This window comes from Gouania willdenowi, chromosome 8 (genome assembly GCF_900634775.1).
Source record: "Gouania willdenowi chromosome 8, fGouWil2.1, whole genome shotgun sequence".
NCBI lineage: Eukaryota > Metazoa > Chordata > Actinopteri > Blenniiformes > Gobiesocidae > Gouania > Gouania willdenowi.
Window position 1 is genome coordinate 5,636,517 of NC_041051.1, and position 25,602 is coordinate 5,662,118.

Genomic DNA, 25,602 nt, shown 5'->3' on the forward strand with positions numbered 1-25,602 from the left:
TAATTAATTACAATTACGGCATCATCATCATTGTAATTTTTAAAAACTGTTGTCATAATTGTAATTCAATTGTAATTGTCATGAAAATTCTATAAAAACTGTCAATTGCAATTTAACGCAAAACTAATGAACCATGTTACAGTTTTATGTTCAGTTCTACACAGATGTAGTTAATTATTAAAATATGTTTCATATCAAGCTTTACCACATTTTACCATTTAAAAAATAATTGAGGGCTGTACTGACGCAAAAAGGCTCAGATGTCAGAATCAGAATTCCTTTATTAATCCCAGGGGGAAATTGCTTTTGTTACAGCCACTTCAGAAAACAAAGACAAAAGAAAGAATAAACGTTAAATAAGTGTATAATTAAGTAAAAGACTGTTAAAAATAAGGATCAGATACACACTCATTACAGTAGTAAAAAATAAAGATTAATAATAATATTAATAATAATAATAATAATACAATCATGATACAGATATTTACAATGTCCACACCAAAAATATTAAAACCTATATTTTCATGGATAAAGAATATATAGGAAAGAGATGATAGATATATATTTATAGTGTATTTTACAGCTGATTTAGGACCCATTATCATAAGAGATGCTAACAGAAAGCTAACACAAGAGGAAGGTTAACTTTTATTAGGTTATTTATTTCAGGTTCAGACTGAGGATAAAAATAAATGTAATTTAATTATAATTGGAAAAAATTCTGGTCACTATAAACTAGGGATGTAAAGATTCACTCAACTCCCGATACGATTCGCGATACGATTCTCTCACGATTTTTTCATTTACAAAATGGGACTGTAGACAAATTTTTTTTTTGGGAAAAAAACTAGAAAGTACTGTATTATTTTCCTTTTATTTTTCATTGTCAAAAGAATTCCTTGATAAACTATTCAAAACAATGCAATTTAACTAAAAATAAATCTTGAATTAAATAAATAAAGGAATAATACAAATGAAAATGAAGCCTTTTAATTTAAATTCTGGTTCTATAATAAACAATGCAAAACTGCATAATAGTTCTTTTTCTTTTAAAAGTGCAACTGAAAATGTATTTTGTGCCTTAACAATTGGACTTTAAAAAAAAAAAAACCGTCATTGCACTGATTTACGTCATATTTGTTTGGACCAGCAGAGGGCGCTGGTAACACAGTGGTCGGTTGGCATGCGGATATTCTAGCAGTGAAGAAGAGAAGCTATGCTAGCAGACAGAGATATTCAAGTAATATTACAGATATTCTTTCGGTGCAAAAGGGGTAATGAATCATTTATTAACATATTTAAGAGTAGAAGGCGGCCAGAAAGAAAGTATTAGAGGACTTCGCCCGCCGCCAACACTTCCGGATAAAAAAAGCACTGCGATTCAATTGTCAGAAAATAGATATCAACCGTGATAACTATGAATCGATTTTTAACTGCCTTACGAGTAATCGTTACATCTCTACTATAAACGTAATTGAAATGTAATTTAACATGGGTTATTGAAAATGAAAAATGTAACTAACCCCAACCCTGGTAGGAACACATACCGTCAGCTTTTGTCATTTAACAGCTAACGGATTCCAGCTCGAAAAGAGAAGACATCCAGACATGCCAGCTCGCGTGTCTCGCCCGCCAAAATAAAACAAGCAGAGGCCCGGCTGCACCGATTACAGTCTGCACACTTTACACTGGCCTCGTGTCCATTCATTGTATAGAAGGAAAAAATGTAAAGAAATAACATGGCTGAACAGATTGGTACCGCGTGTCATGCAGACCCACCTTTTGGAAGCAGCTCTCCTGGCTTCCTTCACCACTTCCCCATCCAGTTCCAACAGTCCGTCAGCAGCTTGGTGCGACTGGCTGCCCTCCACTAACACTTCTCCCCCTGTACCTCCCACATTCCCATACCTCTGCTGTACTGGTGTCATTTTCACTCAGCCTCACCCTTTCCTCCCCCTCTCCACTCCATCTCAGTCTACTACTGTCTTCCAGCTGGGTTCATTTCTCATCTAAAGCATTTAATCAAGCTTTACTGTAAAAGAGAAACTAGCTAAAGGCCAACACAGAGATAACTGAGGTGTTCCAAATCAATTCAAAGGCACAAAGAAAATGAGATCGACACCAGAGAAAGAGCCTTAAGGGAATTCAACAAGTCAACTTTTCTCTAACGTAAAGTAGAGGCTTTTGTTAAAGTGCTTCAAAGTTTGTTTTTTAAATGTAACCCTTCTGTTATCCTGGGGTCAATTTGACCCATTCAATGTTTATCATTCAAAAAATAGTTGACTTTTTTTTTTGCTTCACATTTTATGACTTTTCTTAATTTGATGGGAACAATTGTTTAAGCCAAAAATCATCATGATTTTTTTCAGTGGCCATGGTTACATGATGTTTTTTAATTTGTAATTAGTTATTCCGAATTAAATCATTCAGAATTAAAGTGTTCTGCTTTGTGTTTACATGGACATTGTAATTCCGAATTGAGGTTTACATGGAAAACAGGTTTATTCGCCTTTATTTAATTCCGCTTTAGGTCTGTGGGTTGGGAAGATTGATTGGACAGGGAGTGAACGTGACGTATTGCGTCTATCAGGAAAAACACACAACGAACCTTTTATTGTCAGCTATAACACAGAACACAACATAAGAAAGCAGGAACTAATCACCGGTAAATAAAGCCCAGAAAAACAGGAAAACAAAAACCAGGAATCAAGATTTGCTCCCATGTAAAGATTATAGCTCTAACAACAGGTAAAATGATAAACTTGGTGATATTACAGCCTGTGCAGCAGTACTGAGATGTATTTACTCCGTCTCCAGGTCTTAGTATCACCCGTCCAATGAAGCCGTTCGTTTGCCGATATCCGTGTGCGTAATAAGTCCATGTTTATGCCTCCATCCATCCACTCGTCATTATAACCATTTCTTTTAAGGCTCTTAAATATAAAGTGTCTATTCGTACGATTGCCCTACGGACAACCGCGGTCCTATTGGTACATTTACCAAAGTACACGTATGTAGCATCTTAGGGTTAGGTTATAACCCTATATTGGAACAATTTTTACGGTTAAGTTTAGCCTTAGTCACATGACATAAACTGGCCAATAAGGGGCGCTGCGTATGGATAGAATGTCGGTATATTGATACGGCAACCGTACGGATAGCCACTGCCTATTATATAGTGTCGGCTGTAGTCCAGACCGCCCCCATCTTGGATCATGTCGTCACCAGTGCGTCATCGCCACAAGTTGCGCAAGCGCATTACGACCAGAATTAACTTAAAGCGGAATTAAGCAAGGTAAGTGTTTATAAGAAAGAGGAATTATTTAATTCAAAATTAAAATTGGAATAAACAAGCCACCTAATTTAGTTTAATTTGGAATTAAATTATCATTAGGAATTAAGTGTTTACAAGGTCAGTTTAAAGAAGAATTAACTTTTATTCTACTTTAAAAAGGAATTAAATCTCCCATGTAAACGTAGCCAATGTGCTAAACACATATTGGATGCATCAGTGTTCTTCTGGGGTCAATTTGATCCCAAGCTGTTTTAACGGTGTAAAACTTGTCCGTCTGTGACCCATGTGTGATCTTACGTCCCTACACCAGTTGCTACCTTTGAGTTACAGTGAATAATGCCACACACACACACACACACACACACACACACACACACACACACACACACACACACACACACACACACACACACACACACACACACACACACACACACACACACACACACACACACACACACACACACACACACACACACACACACACACACACACACACACACACACACACACACACAAATTGGATGAAAACTATTCAAGATGAATTAATTCTAATTGAAAAATTGTCCTGATGGTGGCGTTAGAGAACAGGTCAAGGTTTCATTATTAAGAGGTTATTTATGTATTCAATAAATAAAAAAAAAGTGTCTGACACAAAAACCTGGTCAACAATTTTCTAAAAAACATTCTCTGGAGGCAAATATCCCTGGGGTCAGATTGACCCCAAATGTAAAATGGGGGGTTAAAAAAGCAAAGCGTAGCAATGTAGGTCTCACTCACATCTTTCCCACATGGATTTTGCTCGTGCGTATTTCTCTGCATATTCCAGATTCCTCCCACTGTCCAAAATGTTTCTGTTGTTCTGTTGGTTCACCATTTTGTCTGAACCAAACCTGACACCCATAAAAAGAGGCTCAGCAGCCATGATCAGGGTATGTGGCTACACAGGGTGCTTGTTGTTTTCTTTCCAACACTGCATTTACTCACAGCTTCATATTTGTTATTCTGACTTTGGATTCTCATGTGATTGCTTTATTCAATCCTGAACCTCACATAACATTGTTTAAAAACAGTGCCAACTTTTTCTGGATTTTCCAGGAAATGACCTCCATGGTTGACAAGATACGGCAGGAATAATCACCTTTGTATGTTTTATTTTCACTTCATGAGTGCATGCACCGCTTTCAGGAGGTCATTTTTAATGCAAAAGCACACTAACACAAAGTAGATTTTAGATACTGCAAACTTGTACAGAATAAGTATCTTCAGCTAATGTTTAAAATGCATAGATAGGGCCTTATTTAAAACTATGCCATTATCTATTGCATGGTTTCTCAAATGGGGGCACACAATTGCACTACAGAGGGTATTTGAAAGAGAGAGAGAGAGTGAAAAATTTACATTTAGAACATTGAAAATATGGGGATTTATAGTATTTATTTTTAGTTAAAAAAAAAAAGTATAATTATAATAATGATGACAGCAATGATCTCATTTACTCATTTAAAATGTGATTTATCATCACTCATTCATTCCATCATTACGCTCTATATTATTTTTTTTAAATAGAATTCTGAGCAAAATTTTGGGGGTAAGGGGGTACTTGTCATCAGAAACAATAGAAAAGGGGTATGTGAGCCAAGAAAGTTCAAGAACCACTGGTCGACTGCAGTGTTTCTCAAATGGGGGTGCACTACTGGGGGTAATTGAGAGAGAGGGGAAAATTAACAAATGAAAGCATTCAAAATCTGGAGTTTTATAATGTTTATTTTTTAGTTAAAAATGATAATTACACTAAATATTATCACAAAACAACAACAAAAAAGAAGAACTAAATGCACAAAACGACACCAAAAAGAAACAAAGAGAGAAAAATACTTACCATTACCAGCAACACACAAAATGATAAATGACAAATACACAAGATCAATACAAAATACACTAAAATAAAATCGAAACGAAATAAACAACCAAACCAAAAACACACACAGAACAATTTAAATATTAACAACAGAAAATAAGAGAAAAATATACTGAATAATAAAAAGAACAGACAAACAAAATACACAAAATGACACCGAAAACCACACAAGATGATGATAGAAATGAGTTTGATTAGAACATGAACTGAGAGTCAGTCTTGGTTCCACAACAAGCAGGAAATGGCTGTAAATGATAAAAATGATAGGAATAAATCTGAATACTGTTTCTTTCTACTTATTTACAAAATGAAATTCTTTAAAGTGTTGTCACTCATTCATTCCATCATTATGCTCTAAATTTGTTTTTTCACAGAATTCTGAGCAAAATGTTCTAGTGGGACATAAGGGGATATTTGGATTCTAGTTAAACAAAGGGGGACTTGAGCCAAAAAAGTTTGAGAACCACTGGTCTATTGTATGGCAAGGCTTTCAGCACTTTTGATTGAACAGTACAGATTGTTTGACTCTGTGATCATGGAAATAAATACAAAAGCCAAAAACCTTAGTGGATGTAGAAGATAAGATTAATGGACTGTTGCAACTTCACTGAGCAAAGCTTTCTAACTGCTCTTCATGAAAGCAAGCTGCTAATTTTCCCTAGACAGAAAGGAGACCATCGCTGTAAATGACTTGGCCAGTATGCAACACACTGATCCAGTACCAGACCCAGACTGTGGGAAAAGGATAGATGAATAACTTTAATAAAATGGAAATCCCACAATGTGATGATGTTGCTACAAACATGAAGAGAATAGAGGAAACATTAGGTCCAGTGTTGTGCTATTTTTCACCCATCTCCATTTGTTCTAAGAATTTATTTTCCCAAACTCCTGTTTTGCGTACTTTTAGCCTCTGAAAAGTCCCTTTCATGACGCTTCTAAAAACTGGCTGTTTTGGGGACTTTATGCATATGTGTGAGTGCATAGCGATTTTATTTTGCTATCCACACACTTATTGTTTTCAGCCAAAAACATTGCACATTACAGTAAAATACATGGATATTTAAGCGACTATTGCAATTGTGAGTCTGATAAACGCTGCTTCAGGGTGTGTGTGTGTGTGTGTGTGGCAGCAGCAGCGTAGTCAGTCATCCGAGTCAGCTGATTCAAACACTCAGCAGAACCACTACGTTGCTTTCTTGTCATTCTCACCTCTAACCACAGACATAGTCCATTTAGGACCATAGTCCACTGTTTTGTCTAACCACTGCGTCGCATTGGGTCACAAACACGTCAGATCATGTCAAAAGCGATACGAGGCAATGTAAAAGTGGAACTGATTGTGAGCGATCACACTGCGCTTCAGATTATCAATACAGTATACTGAATTATCTATATACTGAACGTAAACATTATCAGTGTATAAAGGGACTAGTGGTTAAGGGAGCAGGCTTGTAATGGTAGGCTCACTGGTTCTAATCTTCCTGGTCCATCACTGTGGTATGTTGATCAGTCCCTTATATTAACCCTAACTGCTCCCTGGGTGCTACAGCGTTGCTGCCCACTGCTCCTCAGGGAGGGGTTAAATACAGAGAACACATTTAGTGTATGTAGCTTTACATATATGACAATAAAGTATCATATATATTCTATATTAAACTGCAGTGTTGGTTTTACCTGTAAGGTAGTTTGAGAGGGAGGAACTCACATTCTTAAAGGGTAGGAGGAGCCAGGATTGTCAAGAGGAGGAGTTTCTGCATTATGACGTCACAACGTGAGAAAAATCCAACTCGCCCGTTTGGAGCTGACTTTTTACAATATGTGGAATAACAAGGGAGAGAGGAAACAGAACTCTTTCAACTTTGTCCCTCTGAATGAGGCTAAAGGAATGTATATCACTGTAGCAAAATCATTATAAAGGTTTTTTTTTTTCATAATACTGTCCCTTTATGCATGCAGTCATTGTGACTGCCAACATTAAGCAGTCCAGAAAATACAAGCATCAGAGATGACTGGTTGCTCCAGCATTGACCTCCACATGTTGGGTCAGAGGGGTTTAACCAGCTGCTGGATGTTACTCAAACTGTGAATGAGTGGAAAGCAAACAAAGCGATGCCACAGACACAGACACTGACAGACAGAAAACACTGGTGCTTTAGTGCTACGTTTAACCTTATTGTGCAACCATTGAACGACATGGAGCCGAGGATTGCAGCCCTTGGATGAAGTTTTTTTTTAAGAAATAGTTGCAATAGAAATAGAGTCAAAAAAAGGAGGGAAGAGATGGGTCAGGGGATCAAGACAAAGTAGGAAGAAGAGAAGGGGAGGAGCAAAAACTGTGTGACCTGATATTCTGATGTATTTCAGTGTTGGACCAGGGCCCATTCCTCACCAACTTTATATACACACACACACACAAACCAAGGATATGTAGATGCTTGAAACCAGCATCACACCCACATGTACAGAAGTGTATGAAAAACCCCAGTGTGGTGTCAATCATGGAAATGTGGTCAGAGCCTCTGAGTAGAGCCGCAGCTGTCCAACGTGTTGATCTTGACAGCGTGGCGAGGGGATCAGGGGGTCATATTCCCACTTTGGGCCAGAGAAGAGCAGTGTTGAGTATTAGGGATGTAACGATTCACTCAACTCCCGATACGATTCGATTCACGATACTGGGTTCACAATACAATTCTCTCACAATTTATTTTACATGGGACTGTAGACAAATGATGATTGAAAAATATTCCGTTATTTTTACTGTATTACTGTAATACTGTATTATTTTCCTTTTATTTTTCATTGTCAAAAGAATCCCTTGATAAACTATTCAAAACAATGCAACTTACCTAAAAATAAATCTTGAATGAAATAAATAAAGGAATAATACAAATGAAGAAGAAGCCTATTAATTTAAATTCTGGTTCTATAGTAAACAATGCAAAACTGCATAATGGTTCTTTTTCTTTTTAAAAGTGCAACTGAAAATGTTTTTTGTGCCTTAACAATTGCACTGTATTTACATCAGATATTTGTTTGGACCAGCAGAGGGTGCTGGTAACCCAGTGGTCGGCTGCCATGCAGATATTATAGCAGTGAAGAAGAGATGCTATGTGCTAGCAGACAGAGCTAATAGGAAAACGTGACTTTTACAGATATTCACGTAAAATTACAGATATTCTTTCGGTGCTAAATGGGTAAGGAATCATTTATGAACATGTTTAAGAGTAGAAGGCGGCCAGAAAGAAAGTAGTAGCAGATTCTGCCCGCCGCCTCAGCATTTGGACAAGAGAAGGATAAATATATAGCGCCCTCTGCGGTTTAAAAATAGTACTGCGATTCAATTTTCAGAAAATCGGTATCAACCGCGATACCTATGAATCATTTTTTAACTTACGATTAATCGTTACATCCCTATTGAGCCTCTATTTTTCTGTGAGTAGGGAAATCTTTTAGCGACAACTATGCAGGTTTTATTCTTGAAAATACATACAGAACATTTATTGTTTTTGCATAAATGCCTGTCATCAGTCCTCCTAAAAGAAAAGGCAAACTAAACTTTATTAGGGGGAAATGTAAAAAGAAAGGGCAGGGTTAGACCTGAGTTTCACTGGAAATACAAGGGTAAAAGCTGCGGTTAAGGAGGACAGGTCTATGTGATGCTGTTATTGCAGAGGAGCGAACTCTGTAGTGCCCAATAGTATGCTCTTTAACAATAAATGGTGCTGAAGCCCCAGAGCAGAAGCCCCTGACGGGACACAAGCCTCTGGCAGGGCGGATGTGCCCCTGACATGACAGTGGAAGCTATTTTTCAATGTCCCAACCCCAAAGTTAGTTAGGAAGTGGAGGCGGTAGCGCTTAGGTTTAGTAAAAAGAGGGTTAGGGTTAGGGCTAGTAAAAAAGAAAGTTAAGTATTACAAAGTTGCCAGAACAGTGGATAGGGTTACTGGTATTCTACATCAAATCCATCCAGCCAGAGGCTTGTGTCCCGTCAGGGGCTTCTGCTGGATACTACTCGCTGTGCCAGTGTAGTGACATACTCTATGTAGAGAGAATATAGGAGGAATAACATCCCGATGCGAAGACATAATGAGGATAAGAGTGAAGAAACGGATTAAGTATGTGGTTATGATTGTGATAGAGCTATTTATTGGAAGCCAACAGTTCTAAGTTATGTCACAACATACGCCATTACAAAGCGTCTGACATGCTTGGGCATCCCCAACATTTGTCCGCTTTTGGATGTCATTGCGCCGCCCAGGACCCCGAGACCTACGGCCACCGAGGAGACCTCAGGGACTGACTCATGAGGATGGCACCAGGTGCATAAAGGGTTAAATGGTACAGAGACTCATTACAGAGATAGGTCGTTCAATGTCATTTCTGAAATTACTTGTTCTTCTCTCAAAAGCATTAATCTGATCAAACTAAAAATGTAAAGTGTACCTACTGAATAATCACGGAACCATTGGTAAAAACTTCTGAATTCATTTAAATCGAAGTGAGTGGCATGTCTGAAAAATGACCCAGATGTGATTATGCTTGAACAGGTAGCATTTCATCCTGGCCTCAATGTCTACAGGTCTCACCTACCTGTATTTGTCAAAAACAATTTTAATTGTATTTGGGAAAATCTTGGTCGTCGTAATTATTATTGAGTTGTAATTTAACATGGATAATCAAAAATGTAATTGTAATTGATCCCAACCCTGGTCATCTTTTATTTTAACTTTTTGATTTTATGTTTGTTGCCTGACAAATATGTAAAGATTTGGGGAGGAACTTTGGCTGTATTAGAGGAGAACATGCAAACTGCCCAGAAAGACCAGCACTCTGCTTGGTTTCCACCCACAGTCATTGAGACATTACAACATCTCTAACCTCGGCTTTGCTCTGCCCCCGATAGGAACTTGGCACTTTTAAAAGGACTTTTTTGCTCTGTTGTTGCGTAGGGTAAAGCGTTTGGTGGTGAGGCTTGTGTTGATGAGGTGTTTTATAGGACACCCCCTGCTGTGACTGCTGTCTCACAAGTAAAGTATGTGTGAGGAGGACAGAGGTCAGATTCTTGTGCCTCCTCCTTCCCGGCCCTGTGTACCCACGCTTCAGACAACAATTTCACCGATAACACTTTGACCTGCTCACTAAGATTAGACACAGTTTAAACGTACGACTCAGCAGCTGATTCACTGTTGGGCTTTGTTACAGCAACGCTCTAAAAACTGGAAACTTGTGTTTGCTCAACGGGGTCAACCTGTTCATTTTTGGGAACAGCTTACGTAGGATATTAGTGGTTGGATATTAAATGAAAGAGCTTTGAAGATAAATGCTGGTTTTTTAATGCACTTTGTTGCAGATCCTTTTTCTTAAGTGCTTCCTAAATAAAGACAATCCTCTCCTCTGCCTCACATTCCTCTGGCAGTCTCGACGAACCTGTTGGCTTCCACTGTCATTACTGCACTTTGCATTTCTCAGCCATCGTCAAAAATTTAAATGTTTTTTTGGAAACACTTTAGTTTAGAGTTTAGTCGTTATTAAATACTTATTAATGCTTTATTCGGCATGGCCTTAATATACAACCAGTGTTAACCCTAATCCTAACCCTGTTTGGACTGCGAGACTGGCATTGTATAATAGTGTATAAGTGTATAATAAAGCATTAATAACTAAATGGTGACTAATTAAGAGCCAATTTGTTACTAATGCTAATAAGCAACTAATTAATGTTTAATAGGTGTTCCCTAAATTAAAGTGTTATCGTTTTTTGTTTTGTTTTTTTTACTGTCATGGGATGTAAGGATATACTCGACCAACGATTTGATCTGAATCTGGATTTAAAATTAAAAGAACTCAAATCAAAGATTGGGGTGTATTAATGCACTGAACTCCTTTCAATGGATTACATAGTCAGGGATATTTTTTAGTCAAAATACAGATCCTTATTATTTTACTGAAATTGTCAAGATATTCTTCTTTTTCTTCTTATAACCTTCTTACAAACCGTTTGAACTCAAACCAAAATGAATTTGACATTTCTTCATTCATCACCATAGTTAAACAAAAAAAAAATTTTTTTTAGAACATATAAAATAAAAATGTAAGAAACGTTTGCTTATGTTTTTTTTTTTTTTTTAAAAGGTGTGTCTGTGTGTGCGTCTGTCGGTGTGTGTGTGTATCACCTGTTATACCATGTTCTCGGACAATTAGCGGGAGAAAGATGCACAAATGGATGCTGACTCGCCACGGATCATTCATACATGTACACAGATGTGAATAGTGTCTGGTTGAAACAGGTTTAGGCTTAAAGAGACATTGACATCATTTGAGTCGGAAAGGTTCGAGCCGTGTTCTGTCGGGCTAGGGCTGGGTCTTCTTCTACTGGCCGGATTAAAGCTCTTCTCCCACTGCTGCATAGATTTTTAACCCGATTTATGATAAATCCTTACAATCCTAGTCATGGTGCATAATTTTATGTGTCCGTAAACTTCAATGTAACTAGCGGTACATGCGTAATATGTTAAATAATGACGAGAGCTGTGCTAGATGCAAACTCAAAACTGAAAGCCAAGTGACACAATGAGCGAGCTGGACCCTGCAAAAGTCAAAGGTCATATTTCTCCTGAGAACTAAAGGACGAGGAAGCTGGGAACTGGGCCTTGCTGCACAAACACTCCGACTTCAATAACACAACAGGCCGTGTTTGCTCTGCTACGACACCAATTTCCCGCTTTTTATTAAGGGATTCACTCTCAGAGGGTGGGAAAGTGTGTTTGTGTGTGTTTGTGTACATGCTCCTTTGTCGTAAAGCCATGTGGCTGCAAGCATCATGTTTCTCTGCTGGAGGGTTGCTGTAATTCTCTGTCGTAACTGTCTGCACTTTGAAGGTTTCTGCATAACCTTTTGAGCGCATGCTTGAAGTCGAATGTGTAAAAATTGAGAACTTTTTGTGTGAAAATATTTGTCAAAGTTTAAAAAACAAATGAAACATAACAACAATGGAAAGACATCAACAAGAAGAGATTACATTTTAAAAGGCATGCCGGGAAAACCCAAAGAGCCCTCAAGGGGATTAAAGAGGAGGGCTTCCTACTCACAAAATGCACCACACACCAATACCCAACCCTTGGGGGGCTGGATGGTGGGGCTGGGGGTGGAGGGGGCCGCCACCTGTGTTACTATGTAGTGGCGTGGGGGCGGCCCTCCCACCTCTAGTTGCCCTACTAATCCCTCCAATTTTAATCGCATCTCAACATGTCACCCCCCCGAGGGTGTATCATCATTTACACCCTCCGGCCTATTACACCACATACACATAAATCCACAGAGGCTGGAGGGGGAGCACCGCTCCCCTCCATCCCCCTTCTTTTAATTACACCCCATACATTCACCAAACACACACATTCACACAGGGGATTGGGAAGTGCCTCTCCATTGGGGAATGGAGAGGCACCATAACAGGGTGGTGGGTTGGTACACATATTTGGGCCTCTCCGGTGGGGGCCTGGCCCCTCTGTTGGTGGCTGGGCCACTGCATAGAGTAAAAGCACATCAAGATGGTGCGGTCGGGCGTGGCGGTGGGTCTCGGGGGGGCTTTGCCGGGGTCTCTCCTTGCGGGGTCTTTCCGGGCTGTGTCGGCCGGGTGGGGCGCGGGGGTGCCTCTCCCCCTTGGGTGTGGCTTGGTGCTTGCTTTGTCTCCTGGTGGCCTTGGGGGCGGGCCCCGCGGTGTGCGGGCCCGGGGCGGCCTGCCTCGCCGGTTTGGGGGGTGGGTGTGCTGGGGGGGTGCTGGTGTCCTCACCGGGGTTGGGGCAGGGTTGTTTGGCGCCTCGGGATGATGCTGTTTACTGGGGGGGCGGCGTTAGCTGTTCCGATGGTTGAGGTTGCTTTCGGCCGCCTGGTGGGTATGTCCTGCCATCTGCGGACTGGTGGGTGGGTCCGGGGCATCTTTGGCTGGGGGCTGCTGTCCCGCACTGGATGTGTGCCGTTGGGGTGCCTCCGTCCCCGCGGTGGGGGTCGCTGGTTGCTCGCGGGCCGGCGGGGGGCGCTGCCCCGTGGCTTGCGCTGTCCGCGGGGCGGCGGGCCCTGGGCTGCTGGCCTTGTGCCGTCTGGGGCTGTGCGGTCCTGCTGGGCTGTGGTCGGGACCTGGGCTGGGGTGGGGGGCGCGTCCCGGGGGGCTTGCCCTTGGGGGGTCCTGGTCCCTGGGGGTGCTCCTGGGGCCCGGGGTGCTTGGCCGGCTGGCCGGGCCGGTCCTGGCGGGGGTCTTCTGGGGCGGGTGGCGCGTGCCGCGCCCTTGCATACCTTCTGGTGCGGCCCCTGCTTGGGCAGTCCCCCGTGAGGCAGAGTGTCGGGGTTAGATTAGGGGGCCACATCCCGGCGGGGCGGTCTGGCTTGGCCTCTGGAGGGGGCCCTGGCTTTAAAGAACTGAAGCTCGTGGCGCGGGCGGCATCAGCATCTGGGGCGCCCGGGGGGGCTAGGTTGGGGTGCCTGGGGACCGGCGGGGGGACTCCCAGCCGGTCCCTGGTGCCTTATGCGGCTTGGGGTGTGGTCGTTCGCCCTGGGCGGGCTGCTCCTGGTGCTGCATCCATTCCGGGTCCTCCTGGCCTGGGGTCGGGTCCTTGTTGGCTCTGGGCTCACCGGCGGGTGCCCGCCGGCTGCCCGTTCGGCGTGGCTCTGGTCGTCTGCTGGGCGTGGGCTTTGGCTCCTCCGCTGGGGTCTCGGGCGGGGGGCTCTCTGGGCCCTCCCCTCGGGGGGCTGGGCGCGGGGGTGAGGGTGGTGGTGGGGGGGTGGGGGGCTGGGGGGCCTGGGGGTTGGAGTCGGTGGCGTGGTGCGCTGGGTCCTTGGCTCCTTGGGGGCTTTTCGGGTGTGTATGGGGGGGGCAATGGCAGCCTCTCGGCTTGGGACCTTGGGGGCGTTCGGGGGGCTGCTTGGCCGTGGGGTGGTCGCCGGGGGCCCCTAGATCTCTCGCTCTTTCTGCTGGCCCGACTGCTTCTTCGGGCCCGGGGGCGGCTCATGGGTTTTGCAGTAGCGGCTCTTGGAATCACATTTGTCATGGACGCACTGGCCTCGGGCTGTGGGATAACACTCATACTGGGCTCAACCATAGACACGTTGTTCCCAAATACCTGTTTTATGTAACTTCCACTCACTTCCTCCTCTGCTCACAGCCACCACCATTATTCCTAAGCCGCACACTGGTCACCAGACTGGCTTGATAACACAACAATAAGCACAATATACACAACCACAATTTCACATCACATCACTTGAAACTTATTGATTATTCCCCACCCATTCGTTTTCCTATCTTGTATCCCTCCTCCCTGTTAACTCCCCCCCCCCCCCCCACCCCCCTCACCCTGGTGTAACACTGCCCTCTCTCTTTTACATCCTCCCTTTAATAAAGTATTTACCCTTCCCTAGGGAGGGCTGGTGATGGTCACAATTATGCAATGAAATAAATTAATTTATTTAATTGCAATAATAAAATATGCATTGCTGTTAAAAGATTGCACTTCTTGTAGTGTTAACCTTCAACAGCATGTGCAAACAAGGTAAAAAAAAAAAAAAAAAAAAAAAAAGAGGAGGGCTTCCAATATAACAGTAAAACATTTACTAAAGAAGAAAAAGAAAACAATCAAAACAGAAAAATGACTGACAAGGCACCAAAAATCAGGAACGGAGCAGAGCAACAACAATAAACAGTAAACAACAACAAACACTACTACCTTAAAGCTTTAGTATCACTGTTGATAAAGCTTCACTTTGATCAGTTTTATGACTCTAAACCGTCTTCGTCCTGAATACGAATGTACATATGGGATCCAAGAGTAGATGTTTTTTTATTAGGGTCCATAAAAGACATCACAGCAGAGCTTTAATGCTTTTGAAATGGACATTTTTACAAGCACTTAATTTAGAGATGGTGCACTGCTCAGTGATGTCCAACTTGTGTGTGTGCAGGGGTGGTACTGTATGTGTGCGGTGTATACAACAGTTACAGCATGTAGCAGTCATTTTTCAGTAATGCTCTTTAACAACAAGATGGTGCTGAGACTAAATGAACAGATCCAAGGTTTTTTGGTCTGCATCGTCTTCATCCAACACTATGAATGGAGTTGTGTTTTTTTAGACAATTTGTGCATGACAAAGACTTGCTTGTGATCATCACCAGCTCTCCCAGTTAACTCACTCACTGCCATTGACGCATATATGCGTCATTTCAAATCCAAACGCGAGCTGCTTTTGACGTATACAGTTGTTCCTCACTATATCGTGGTTCACCTTTCGTGGCCTCTGTTTCGCACATTTTTTTTTACAGGGCAATTTTGCCTGCATGTTTACAGCGTATGAACGCGCATTGTGTTTTGCATCCTGATTGGCTAATGCTGCGTTCACTCAACAACGACTCATCCAACTCGGTGAATTTCACTGCCTGCTGAAGCGAGAAGCTCCTTTTTCTCCTCTCATAAACATGAACCACCAGTGAAAAAAGCCAGTGTGATTAGCGGTAATGCTATCCTAGCTCAGTGTTGACTTTCAAAGATGAGAACTACAGAGAGAACTTTTACCTGCTACTACCAACTCATCGCTGATTCTCCTCCACGCCAAATCCTTCCTAGTCCGGTCCCGATTATAAAGGCCGTGTCATACAGCTTCAGGTGGTCACACACCGCTTCTACTCCATGGGTGAATGGGTGAACAGACGGTGTTTGTGTTGACGTGACATCATTGTCACCAAAGACTCTGAATGCGTTCGGCATCAATGTCTGATCGCTAGCAGTGTGACTTTGAAGCGCTGTATGTTTGAAAACAGGTTTATGTTTTAACTATGAAGGTTTGAACTTTGAGAGTGTTTAAACAAGAGATAAATGTTTATTCCTGTCTGAGAAAAGTATATAAAGTGTGTGGTGAGGGGTTTTACAGCCTTGTAGTGACCAACTGGAGGCATGTTAGTGGCAGCATCGCAACTTTGGATGAAAAATTACGAGAGAGAAAATTACTGGTCGAGTGTGAGCAGCTCATAGCAGCTCACACTCGACCAGAGCATGTGTGGAACTAAGTGGACTATTGAGAGTGTTGCAATCAGGAGACACAACGATCAACATACCAGGGCAAGCGGGTTAACTCTCTATGTCCGGGTAGAGGAGGATATGGCGTGTGGGGAAACGGTGGGGGGGAGAGACTTGGAGCAAGGCCAAAAAACTGTAAGAAATCCATTCAATTCTGACCCAGATAACAAAATAATAAAACATTTACCATCAAAAGCCCAGTCTCAGTGTTTTTGTAGTTTTATAGAAGGAAATCAATGTTGAGGTGTCACTAAAGCAAAAATATTAGTTTCAAAGTCACTGACAGGGTTTTTTCTCAGCTTTTTGTCAGAATCTGGCGATTTGTGTGAAACTTGCCTCTATTCAACTGCTGATTACGGAAGAACGAAACAAGCTAAAAACTCTGATGAAAGTAGAGAGTTTTTGCTTTCAGAATCTGGTTTCATATTTCAGATTGTCATAGTACAAAATATTCTGTGGGTCTTTAAAAATCTGTCAAAATGCAATAAAATGGCTGGCAGTGAGGGAGGTAGCCGTTCTGAAAATGGCTGGCACCGAAAGAGTTAGAGTTTATTTCATTATTACATTCTTTATGAGACAGAGATAGCAGTGCTCTATTGTGAGTAAAAATGAAGAAAGAGAGAAGTTAAAGGTAAATCCTAAATTAGCCTGTAGTAGGCTGTTGTGATCAAACATGGATTGCAATTACATTCTCAAATACTATAGTTCAATTACAATTATTCACAATTACCGAGTGTACAGTTTTATTGGACTAACTACCTTTAATCCTCTAACTCCCACCGTAAAGGGTGTGTTTAACTGGTGAAAAGTGTGTCACTCAAGCTCGGACATCGAACTGCTGTCTTAACAGTTTTACTTCCATGCAACGCTAACTATTTCTAGCACAGTAACCGTGTTGTTTGCCAGCCAGGTAATCAACTGAAATGACCTAAAACAAACACACCCACAACATTAACAACACAGACATAATATGGACTGTGTAAACTGCACACATGAACATTTAAGGTAGTTAACACAGGTTTAACATCTACACATTAACTCACCAGTCAAAACAGCAACATCCGTACAAATGACATCCAGCAGGTAAACACATATACGTGTATCTCACATTACGCCCTATATTTTGATAGATTAATCCTCCTCAAATAAAAAACAGAAAAATGCAGTAATTCCTCAACATAAATACAGGGGGTTTGGTTGGTGATAAACCAAAACAAATATAATATATACACTAAAATGTAAAAAATAGGAGAACTCCACACACTGAGTCTTATATAAATAAGCCCATCAAATGCAACTTTCCTCTTGTGTTAGCTTTCTGTTAGCATCTCTGATGATAATGGGTCAGTTTTAACCCATGTCTTAAATCAGCTTTAAAATGCACAATACTTCCTAATCAATGAAAATATTGGTATTATTTGTGGTGTGGGTTTTGGAGCCTTTGTTGTGTCAGTATAACTCTTGATTTAATTTTGTTTTTAAATGTAAAATGATCTTCAAGAGAACTGACAGGTAAAGTTGACATAAAACACATTTTACTGAACTTTAACTAGATAGATACAGTGTCATGTATTCATTGTCTTGACTTTGTATATTCTGTTCCAACTTTCTTGAATAAAGACTAAACTACATATATAAGACATAGAACAGTAACATGGTTCCCCAGTTCTGCACTTACCAGTAATTAATTTGTAATTGACAGTTTTTTTTTTAGAGAATGTTCATGTCCAATTATGTACAAAGTCAATTATCTGAACTAGAATACAATGATGATTACAACAGCAAAAGATTCTTTATTCTTCTTAATTATCAACCCCAGCCCTGAAGAAGACATTTTTGTTAACTGAGAAATTTTTTAAAAATGCGATAACTAACAAACTGTATTGTGTTTACAAAACTAACTTAAACTAACTTCAGTTATAGCAATACAATGCTTTGTTTTCATCTTTGTAAATGTTTGTCATTCATGAGCTTGGTAGGTTGATCTATTTTTATCGGCTCTGCGTGTTTTTTATGACAGCTGGATGGAACCTCATGGTCTGTGACGTTTCGTGTTGACATTCAGCCTGAGCCAGCTCACATAATGGCTACAACTGAAGCTAGGAGAAAGTGGCAGAAACCTTCTTTGAATAAGACGGTCACCGATAAAAGTGCATGCCTTGTAATGGAAGTAACAGGTGATTTTTACCCAGTACACTACACTAACAGAAGCAGAATTGCACATATTTTGGAGATAGGGCTTTGGAGATAACTGTTTATCAGTGTTTTTAATACATTTTTGTAATGTATATTCTTGTATATTTTGTTGAGTTTTATCCCACAATTTTGAGTATTCCATTTTTGTATTCCACCTAACACAACAATTTACAAAAAAAACTGAATAATTTTCCAAAAATAAAAAGTAATAAAAACAAAAGTTAAAAAGATATAAGAACAAAATCTAAGGAAAAAATCCTAAACTATTATATCTTAATATTAGTATTTTTTTAAATTGCTTAAAAATCACTAAATAAATACTGCCCAAAAACAAACTACAATAAAAAGCTGCTGTTAGGATGACTTTCACTGTATATTCTCTATATCGCTCTCTCTCAATACGGCAATCAGCAAAACTTTGGTGATATGTTGATGAAATTAATAAAACAAGAGATGCAAAAAAAAAAAAAAAAAAAAAAAAAAACAATTTCTTTGTGAAAACATCCCTCCAAAATTGCCTAAAGTTTGTATTCACCACCAAGTATTTGTGGTTCAGTTCATTTCCCTCCATCCATTTTACAGGTTGGAGTTCGGAATGTCTGATGATTACTAATCTATGAAATCTTTACAGTGGTGTGATAAACGTGTTTGATGTTTCTGCACATCACAGGATGTCGGTGCATCAGTGGCCTGAACATAAAGTTACACGTTCATTGTGCACTGATGAAGGATTATGTCCAACTGGTAGTAACCACTAAAGTAGACTTTGATCCATGTGCGATTAATGCTTTACAGAGACGTAAAGATTCAAGAAGTGGCGGCTAACGCGGAACATTCTACAGTCTAATGTTTGGCTAATGAAGCAGTGTTTTCCCTCTAAAAAAACCTTTACAACAATATTAAATCTTATTGATTTGACATTTTGAAGCTACATTTTCACAATGTGAGGCTAAATTCCACAAAAGACACATAATGCTGCAGTGGTGACGCACAATGTGCAGAGACGAGGGAGTAACAGAAGGTACTGGTGACCTTTTCAGCGGCCCGTTATACAGTGTTTGTGAAAGGCCACCGCCTGTTCTAGCTCAGCAGAGCACGGGGCCACTAGAGAGCTCCTTTTATCATCTCAGTGTGGGAAAACGTGCATTTATCTTTTTGAGACAAACAAAAGATGGTCAACTTTCTAGAAAACAAGGGGAGGGCCACCCCTGTTGGAATAACACAAGCTATTGATTGTTTACTTTCTAGGGCTGCACAATTAATCACATTTTAATCCTGATCATGATTTTGGTTGCCACGATTAAATTAACCTGATCGTCTGCAATATTTATAATTAAAATGTGGACTCTGCTGCAAATCAAATCAGGCACTTTCTCAACCTTTAGTCAGCAGCAGCTTTGAGTCATTTGGGGGATGAATGAAAGCTGTAATTGTTTCCAATGTGAAAGCACTCTGTAATAGTGCATGTAGTCAGTTAACCCTTGGTACAGTTAAAATTATTGGGTTAATTTCATTTTTTTGGTATGATTTTTATTTAAAGCTTCATTTTGCACTGTAAACTGTTCACATATATATATATATATATATATATATATATATATATATATATATATATATATATATATATATATATATATATACATATTTTTTTTAAGTAGTGCAAAAGAAATACTGACTTTTCCCCTAACATGATAAATAATTGTGATTATAATCGTGATTACAATATTCATCAAATGAATATTGATTATCATTTTGGCCATAATCGTGCAGCCCTCAGTGGTTCCTAACCTTTATCGGGTTGTGACCTCGTTTTGATATCACAAATCTCTGGCGACTACAGATATTTTTTTGTCCCTCCTAGAATGAGTTTTTGATCAAATTTATTACATTTTATTTTAACTAGATTTATATTCGAGAAAGTTTAGGATAAATTTATTTGATATTTCTTGTGTATTTGACTAAAAAATGACTAATTACTAGACATTTCAAGTGACTCCATTCCACATGACCCCACATGAGGCCCCGAACCCATGGTTGAAATAAATACTGCTTTAAGTGAAAATAAATAATGTATTCTGCTTCTGTCCTATTATGAAATGTAATCACTTTTTTTCCAATAAGGAGTTTTTAAAAAGTAGAAATAAATTAAAAAAAAAGAAAATATTTTCCAAGTTGAAGACATCCAAGTAAGAAAATTAGCTCTCGATAAAGGTCGTTTTTGTATTTGAAGGGGGCTCAAAGTGCAAAAATTTGGAAAAAACATGTGAGGTAACCTTGTGCCTTTCCAAAGCTAAAACATTTCCATATGACAAACCAAGCGCGCAGGGACGCACACACACACACACACACTTTTCAACAGGCCATGGTCGACCCAGCAGTGCGTCACTGTCAGAAACAGCAAAACAGTCCAGTGTGTGGACTGTGTCAGCAGAGAGAGGTCTAGAGAGGTGTTTGTGTGTGTGTGTGTGTGTGTGTGTGTGTGTGTGTGTGTGTGTGTGTGTGTGTGTGTGTAGCAGCACATAGAAAACACAAATGTGAACCTAAACAGAGAACTGGTGATAAAACATGATACACACTTTTGACTGTGCATAATGAGCCAAAAAAGGGCTTTCCACAACCCACGCATGCATCAACTTGATTGGAAGATATGCGTGTGTGTGTGTGTGTGTATATATATATAGGAAAAATAGTAATTATGCACCACAGAAGGCAAAAAGACTGAGGTGCAAAGGCCATGCTGAGTAAAAACATGATCCACTATCCTCTACACTAGCCAACAACGCATAGTAGATTAAATACAACATGAACTTAAATAAAACTGCCTCATAAAAAAATGAAAATATTGGAGAGGAGACCAAATGTTTTTACACCTACAGCTGCTCTCTCTCTCTTTCTCACACACAAACACACACACACACTTCTTCCTGGAATGCAAAGCACTCACTCACCGTGTGTGTGTTTGTCTGAGTGGTCCCCTGTTGAACAGCAGCTATCCAGTACGAGTAAAGTAAGAACTGTGCTGTGGCTCTGAAGCTCCCCCAGCCAACCCTCCCACACAGGCCGGTCACATGACCCAGCACAAAATGCAACAAGAGACGCCCCCGGATACCGCTTCCCTTTCCCCAGTACAGACCCTGGTAGTGGGAGCAGTCTGTGGTGGTGGCTCACGTAAGGAGCCATCTGCCTCAAGAAATATGCTTTAACCTAATTCAAACAACAAATGCATTATTTCCTCTGCATACATACCTGACCCATAAAAAAAAACAAGAAGAATACCTAGTAAAAACAAAAAAAGTCATCAACACCCCCCGCCAGAGTGGTTGTCATTATAACTCACAACCTTTCCCTAAATGTCCTAAATGTTAGAACCTAGATGTATACATAACAAAATATTATCACATCAGAATATAAAATAACTATTTTAAACTGTTTCTCAAAAGATGTCCCCTTCGAAGATACCTCGAACAGAGTAAAGAAAAAGGAAACAAAGGCAATAACTCCGGAAAAAATTGCGCGCTTCTCATTTTCGTACTCCATCAAGGTATTGATACCCTGAAGACAAACAAAAAATTTGGTTATCCTATCTTAAACAGTTTCTGAGAAAAGCTGTCTCCTTTAACTCAGACAGATGAATTGACGTAGCTCAAACCTATATCCCCCTTCCACACTTTGTGGCGGGGGATAATAAACAGAGGGGAAAATAATATATAAACGAGGGGAGTTTATTTATAGAGATGTAAGGGATGCCAAAGTCTAACGTACATACGATTGTGAGCTCATGCTCCATCTCACCTGATACTCAAAGATAACTATCAGACCTTTTACACGACCACAACACATTCATTAGGTTCATGAGTGACCAGGGTCCTCTAGGATAGGACTATAGCACTGTTAGTGTACTGGACACACACAAACGCATGTACACTAGTGCAGTGGTTCTCAAATTTTTCACAGTCCCAGTACCCCTTCAGGCATTTAACCAGAAGTCATGTACCCCCTACTCCTGCACACTTAAAAAGCATAAAAATGTAATGTCATATATAATGTATCCCTACAGTTAAATGTGTCTCTTCAATCCTGTTGAGGAATAATATAAAATAAAGCATCTATAATAATCTGTAAGCTAGGGGTGTGCCAAAAATATCGACGATATATTGCGAAGTTTCGTCTTGTGGTACGTTATCAATTAATTGGCACCAAATATTGATTTTTTAAATTGCAACATACTGTACAAGACATGACAAAAACAATATATACATGATAAACAGAGATAATGAAGTACATACACAGTAAAATGAGACAATACATAAGGAGTGGATATTTACAAATTTACAGTGTGTGTGTGTTTCCTCTGGAAGTGTGAGCCATACACATGATTTATAGATGAAGTTATTCTCAGTCTGCTCACTACATTACATCTGTTTGTATATTAATTACTAACCTTGAATGATAAGCTCCCCTGCACTAAGAAATGTTAAATGCTAAATACTTAGTTTTATTTGTACAAATTTATGTGTCCTATATCAGATTCTACCAAAAACGCAGCATTGGTGCAAATTTATTTATCAATTATATCATGCGCATGTCCCATAGTATTGAACCAGGGAAGTCGCACATGCCATTTTACTTTGCATCTTCAAACACATACTCATTTGGCCGTAATTGACAGCTCTACTTAAGCCAGGGCTCGAGACTGCGACCAAAATGCGTATTTTTTCAGTGTGTGCCAGTGACAATTTTATCTGGTCACATTCATGCGAGTACATTTATACGGAGCGGATGAACGCACAGAGACTCTCTCTCTCTCTTGCTGCGGGGGAGGAGACATTGTATGCTCACGCAACTTGGCTGTGGGTAATGCATCGGTGAATACACCGAGTATAAATAAAAATAAATAAATATAAAGATATAACAATTTGTTAACCTAATATAAATCACGTTGTGCAATGACTCAGCACCTTTCTACTTCACCTCCTGCAACATCTACAGACCATCAACTTCCCTGCACCTGTGGCTAACCTTTTAAATCCCTGGTAAGATAACTAAACCAACAAAAGCACTATTCTGGAAGAAAATAGAGATTTTAATTGTGTGGGAACAGATTCATTTAACCACCAATGTGCAGGTTAAATATGCATGTTTTATATGTGGCAAGAAATGAGAAATTAGCACTGAGATGTGTAAGAATTTGAAGATGCAAGATACTGTTTTATTTCTAGATGTCAATTTATTTATTTTTAAACTATTTTTAAGTTTCTTTTTACATGATCATTATAAATCACATCAAATTAAATCAAACATTATTCTATATAATTTTAACTGTATACAAGTTAATACACTAATATTTTTTGGCTCCAGGAGGAGTTTAATCCAGGTGAGATGAGGTTAAATGGTTCCTTGTAGAGTAAAGGTTGCAGACCCCTGACCAGGGGAAGAGGGTTAGGAGACCCCACTATCACAGCTGGACCCTCTGAATTTAATTCCATGTGGTGAAGCAATGCAGATGCTAAGTTGGTTATGTTACTGTTAACTTAATTCAAGTACAGCATTTCTGCAAAATAAAAAAACAGAATACATGTAACGTGTTGTTATGCTTTGCTGTTATTTAAAAACTTTTTGTTACATCTTTTAAAATTATATGAAATAAATTACCTGTTATTTCAGCCACTGCTTGTTGCAGAAAAACTTAACATTGACACTAAAACATTAAAACATTTAGCAAATATATCTTGAGTCATTGTTAATCTTTACTTCATACAAAACTAAGTTAAGTCAGCTTTTCATCAGCACGCATGGCTATACTGTACACTCTCCCCACCCCTGATCAAAAAAAGGTGCGACCAAATTCTGTGCTGGTGCGACCAACTGAGAAAGTTAGTCGCACCAGTGCCACCACAGGAAAAGTGACTTAGCACGGGAACCCCGCAGGGCTGCAGCCTCAGCGCAAAACTCTTCTCCCTATGCACATATGACTGTCTCTCTCCACACGACAACAAAACCCTCATTAAGTATGCAGACGACAACCATCCTTGGCTTCACCAGAGATGGGGATGAGTTTGCATACAGAGATCTGGTCCACAGGACAACTGTCTACGGAGCGGACAATGACCTTGTTCTTAACGTGGAAAAAAACAAAAGAACTCATTGTGGGTTACAGGAGAAACCCCCCCCAACCCCCCTGCAGTCTAACTATCAGTGGGATTGAGGTGCAACGGACTGACAGCCACACGCTCCTTGGCCTTCATGTATCAGAGAACCTCAGCTGGGCATAAAACACTGGTGCTACAGTGAAAAGAGCTCAGCACAGGCTGTACTTTATCAGGCTGCTGAAGAAGGCGGGGCTTCAACGTGAACCTCAGATCGAGGCCTACAGAGGTCTCGTTGAGAGCATCCTCACCAGCGGTATCACAGTGTGGTACGGGAACACCACGCTGGTTGAGAAGAAGAAGCTGTAGCGGGTTGTCAAAACTGCAGAGTGGGTCAATGGCCACGGTTACAGGATGTTTTTAATTTTTAATAATTTTAATAATTTAATAATTAGTTATTCTAGCGCCCTTGCATGGCAGTCCTGTCCCACTGGTTTGTGAATGTGAGAGTGATTAGGTGAATGAGCTGAAATGTAAAGCGCTTTGAGACTGCTTCAGTGTGGTGATAAAGCGCTATATATATCAAGTCCATTTACCATTCTGAATTAAATATTTCAGAATTAAAGTGTTCTGCTTTGTGTTTACATGGACACAGTAATTCCCGAATTGAGGTTTACATGGAAAACCGGTTTATCATCAATCTATCAATCTTTTATTTGTATAGCACCAAATCATAACCAATGGTATCTCAAGACACTTTACAGTAGAGCAGTCTTAAGGACGGACTCTTCATTTTATGGATACACACATATGCATATATACGTATATACACATACATATGTATCCCACACCCAACATGAATTCATCATGGCGGCAAGGAAAACCTTCTGTTAAGCAGCAGGAACCTTGCGTGGATCCCATTCCTATGATGAACAGCCATCCACGTTATGCTGTGTTGGGTGTGTGCAGAGGAAAGGGTGGAGACAGAGTTGTTGAGACTCTGTAACTCCACACTGAGGATCCCACGGACCTGCAAGACAA

General features: G+C 40.2%; 1 protein-coding gene across 6 annotated transcripts in view; it reads right to left on the minus strand.

The window, feature by feature from the left end:
- Positions 1-25,602, minus strand: part of LOC114467963 (septin-9-like) — a 156,527-nt gene that overhangs the window by 21,423 nt on the left and 109,502 nt on the right. Inside the window, exon 1 of one of the 6 annotated variants that reach the window (XM_028454523.1) lies at positions 21,424-21,533. The exons of 4 other annotated variants lie outside the window; for them this stretch is intronic. The gene's annotated coding sequence lies outside the window, so the exon portion shown is untranslated. Of the gene's footprint in view, positions 1-1,779; positions 1,901-21,423; positions 21,534-25,602 lie in introns of those variants that run through there. One more of the 6 variants, XM_028454524.1, reaches the window with a different exon arrangement.